Raw genomic sequence first — 5,062 nt, forward strand, 5'->3', positions numbered from 1 at the left:
ATACTGGACATCGAGTGCCTATGAAAGGAATGGCAGAGGTGACTGTTCAATACAATGGCCAAACTGCTAAGCTGCCTGTGTATGTTACGCAGAAGAACTGCCCTGCTATAATGGGACGTGTGTGGCTCAAAACAATCAGACTCAACTGGCAAGAGGTGAGAAAGCTGTCGCATGGTTCCTCTCAGCTACAGGCCATACTGGGAAAACACCAGGAGGTTTTTCGTGAGGAACTGGGCAGCATGAAAAAAATTACAGTGAAGCTGCATCTCAAGCCTGACTCCAAGCCAGTCTTTATGAAGGCTAGACCTGTGCCGTACGCCATTCGGCCCAAGGTGGAGTCTAATTTAGACGCATTGGTCAAGAATGGTGTTCTGGAGCCGGTTACGACCAGCGAGTGGGCCACGCCCATCGTTCCAGTTCCCAAAAAGGACGGCGGAATCCGGATCTGCGGAGACTTCAAGGTATCCGTGAATCCTGTATTAACAGCAGAGCAGTATCCCCTTCCACTGATTGATGACTTATTTGCTGGTCTGAGTGGCGGACAAAAGTTCAGCAAAATAGATCTCAACCAAGCTTACCTGCAAATGCACGTTGAAGAGCAGTCACGTGACATGTTGACTATTAACACACATAAGGGACTTTTCAGATTTTGCAGGTTGCCTTTTGGCATCACATCAGCTCCAGCATTGTTTCAACGAGCGATTGATCAAATCCTGAGCGGATTACCTGGTGTGCAATGCTATCTGGATGATATCCTGTGTACAGGAGCAGATGATGAAGAGCATCTGCGCAACTTGGATGCGACCCTTCAGAGGCTGAAGGAATACGGATTGAGAGTCCGTAAGGAGAAATGTGACTTTTTCCAGTCATCTGTGGAATATCTAGGGCACGTGATTGATGCAAATGGACTTCACACTGCACCTTCGAAGATCACAGCAATCGTGGATGCACCCCCATCACGAAATGTCAGTCAGTTAAAGTCTTTCTTAGGGCTGTTGAACTACTACGGACGGTTCATACCCAACTTGGCATCACTCCTGAAACCACTGCACAACCTGCTACGCAAGGAAGAAGCATGGGAGTGGACAGCAAGCTGCCAAGACGCCTTTCAAAAGGCAAAGGATTCACTGACTGCATCTGAGGTGCTAACCCACTTCAATCCCAAGTTCCCAATTCAGCTTGCTTGTGATGCTTCTCCCTATGGGGTGGGGGCAGTGATTTCCCACATTCTCCCAAATGGCGAAGAAAGGCCAATTGCATTCGCATCAAGGACATTAAACACAGCAGAGTCCAACTATGCTCAGCTGGAACGAGAGGCGCTGAGCATTGTATTCGGTGTTCGGAAATTCCACCAGTACCTGTACGGTAGGAAGTTTACACTGTTTACTGACCATAGGCCTCTCACAACCATCCTGGGACCCTATACAGGGATTCCATCTCTTGCTGCTTCACGTCTCCAGAGGTGGGCGTTGATATTGTCAGGACATTCTTATGACATCAAGTATCGCAAATCGGAGTCTCATTGCAATGCAGATGGGTTGTCCAGGTTACCCCTTCCTGTTAAAAAACCCGTCTCTGACACAGTTGAGATCCTCTACTTCAGGGAGGTAGAGACAGCACCTGTTTCGGCTGTGCAGGTGAAAAAGGCGTCCAGAAATGACCCTGTGTTGGCAGCAGTGCTGGACTGGATCATTAAGGGTCTGCCTGCAAGTAAGGGTGTAGACCTGAAGGCTTTCCTGGGAAAGCGGGCGGAGCTTTCTGTTCAGGCGGGATGTTTGCTGTGGGGGAGGAGAGTCATCATTCCCATGTCACTGCGACCAAAACTGTTGAAGCAACTGCATGCAGGACATAGTGGAATAGTGAGAATGAAGGAAATAGCGAGAAGCTATTTTTGGTGGCCAAATATGGACAAACAGATCGAGGAGATTGCTAAGAACTGCTCTTCGTGTCAGATGGTCCGGAACAACCCACCACTTGCTCCTCTTCATCCCTGGGAGTTCCCACAGGAGCCATGGCATCGGGTACACATTGACTTTGCAGGTCCATACGAGGACAAAATGTTTCTTGTAGCTGTTGATGCACACAGTAAATGGCCTGAAGTGACCATCATGAAATCAGCCACCACTGAAAAGACCATAGAAGCTCTAGGAGAAATGTGCAGTAGGTTTGGATCTCCTACTCAGATAGTCTCTGACAATGGACCTCAACTGGTTTCACAGGAAATTGAGGCTTTCCTACAGGCTAATGGAGTGCAGCACATTACGTCAGCTCCATACCATCCTGCAACGAATGGTCTTGCAGAAAGGTTTGTTCAGACAATGAAACATGCACTGAAAACATCACAAGGCCAAGGAACACTGCATCAGAGACTGCACAAGTTTCTGCTTAACTACCGGAATAGTCCACATGCGACCACAAGGACATCTCCTGCCAACGCAATGTTCAAAAGAGATCTGCGCACTACCTTTGATCTTTTGAAACCCTCAACTGTGAAGGACACTGTACAAAAACAACAAGAGAAACAAATCATGTACAGGGGTCAAAAGGTCAAGGGCAGAGTCTTCAGCACCGGCGAGTCAGTGCAGGCCAGGAACTACCGTGAGTACACAAGTGGGTTCCTGCAACTGTCATTGCTCAAACTGGTCCAGTTTCATATACAGTTCAGGTGGCCGATGGAGTCTGGAGAAGACACGTGGATCAGCTACTCCGGTCCGCACCAGTGTCTGCAGAAGGGTCTTGCGGAGATCTTGAAAATGCACTCATCGACTCGTCAGCCCCTTCACACACACAAGTAGAGAACTCCACCACATCAGGAACAGTGGTTCCACCTGTAAAGGAGACTGTAAGAGAGACTGAGACATCTTCGGTGTCAGGAACAAAGGCTCCACAAGAGAGCACACAGACTGACGTTACCACAGACCGCCGATACCCCAATAGAGAGCGGCGGCCTCCTGTTCGTCTGAGTTATTAGATGGCACCTGACCCAAATGAACGGGGCAGAATAATCCCCATGGGTCATGGGGGAGGTTGAGGTAGTCCACCCTCACTCCCCAAGATAGCAATTAAAAGAGTTGGTGTTGTAACCTTACAGTTAATAAGAGGTGAAATGTTTGTGAGGCTATTACTGTCATGTGCCAGTGAAGACTGAAGTTTGTGAGTAGATCACCTGTTTATTTCATAGTACATCCTTTGTAAGAGGGGAGGAGATGTTGTGTATTTTGGGTTATAACAGGATCCGTAGTGGGCATGCCCCGATGCATTATGGGAAATGATGCTTTTCGGCTGTTGCTCGGGCTAGCTCCATGTTAAGTTGCTCCGTTATAATAAATACCGCAAGTTACGTCGTGGTCCGAGTATCATTGTTATACTAGTAACCCGGAGTGAAGATATAACAGCCAACAAAGGTTATGTTACAAAGTATTGAGTTGTATTTTTGTTATTGACCAAATACTTATTTTCCACCCTGATTTACGAATAAATTCTTTAAAAATCCTACCATGTGGATTCATGGATTTTTTTTTTTCACATTCTGTCTCTCACAGTTGAAGTGTACCTCTGGTGCAAATTACAAACATTATGTAGAAAAACACAACATAATTTTTGAAAGAGCACAGTTTAACTCCAGACAGCAACAGGATGGGGAAAGTACAGAGTCGTTCATCACTGCTGTGCACAAACTTGCAGAAAATTGTGCATTTGGAGCACTCAAAGACGAACTCATAAGGGGCAGAATTGTGGTTGGCATAAAAGACAAAAGACTGTCCGAGCAGCTGCAAATGGACTCAGAGTTGACTCTTGCTAAAGCCATTGAGAAAGTTAGGCAGAGCGAAACGGTAAAGAAACAACAATCAATACTTCACAGCAGCGCGGCAGTGGAGAAAACACTGAACATGGACACAATACGGACAAATACAAAACGTGGGAAAATGCAGACGTGGCAGAAGAAAGAACAAAAGCCAATCAAGCAAAGTGAAAAGGAATGTGGCCGCTGTGGTCGCAAGAACAAACACTCATGGAAAGAATGTCCAGCCAAAGAGGTACAGTGTCGAAAATGTCAGAAAAAAGGACACTTTGCTGTGGTCTGTCGCAGTAGCGAAGCTACAGCGCTACGCGAAGCTACAGCGCTACGCGAAGTGACAGAAAATCAGAAAGATACAGACAGCGAGGATTGTGTGTTCTTGGGAGAAGTAGAGACTGAGAGGTCACAGCCCAGGGTGCAAAAGGTCAAGTTAAATGGGGAAAATGTATATTTTAAACTTGACACAGGGGCGGATGTTACATCTATTCCAGAGGGTTTGTACAGTCCAGACAGAGATGGTAAGCTGCAGAGACCCAGAAAGAAGTTACTAGGGCCAGGCAGTTGCCCACTCAATGTTAAAGGCTGCTTCGAGGCTCAGTTAGCAGTGAAAGGGCGCAGTGTTTCTCAAGACGTCTACCTTGTGTCAGGTCTAGTACGGCCACTGTTAAGCAGGCCAGCGTGTGAGGCTCTGGGTCTTGTGTACAGAGTAAGCACAGTAACGGAATCGATGACAGATTTCAGGGCAGCATACCCAGATGTTTTTAAAGGTTTAGGCATGCTGAGGGAGCCTTACCACATTGAGCTAGAGCAAGGAGCTGTACCAATAGCCCTATCTGCCCCAAGACGTGTTCCTCTTCCCCTCAGAGATGCAGTGAGAAATGAGCTGCACAGAATGGAAGAAATGGGTGTTATCTCCAAAGTCACTGAGCCTACAGAGTGGTGATCTGGCATGGTAGTGGTCCCCAGACCAGCAGGAAAGCCCCGCAGAATATGTGTAGACCTCACACCCCTGAACACAGTAGTCAAAAGAGAAAGGCACATCCTCCCAGCAGTAGATCAAACACTAGCGATGATGAAAGATGCGAAAGTGTTCACAAAGCTCGACGCCCAGTCTGGATTCTGGCAAATTCCGCTCACGCCAGAGTCGAGGCCACTCACTACCTTCATCACGCCTTTTGGAAGGTTTCAGTTCAACCGCCTTCCTTTTGGCATTGCATCGGCGCCGGAACATTTCCAAAGGAGAATGTCACAGATGCTGGAAGA

This window comes from Mchenga conophoros, linkage group LG1 (assembly GCF_057382185.1).
Source record: "Mchenga conophoros isolate Kocher_MC1m ecotype Shallow Benthic linkage group LG1, M_conophoros_male_GT1.1, whole genome shotgun sequence".
In the NCBI taxonomy this organism is placed as follows: domain Eukaryota; kingdom Metazoa; phylum Chordata; class Actinopteri; order Cichliformes; family Cichlidae; genus Mchenga; species Mchenga conophoros.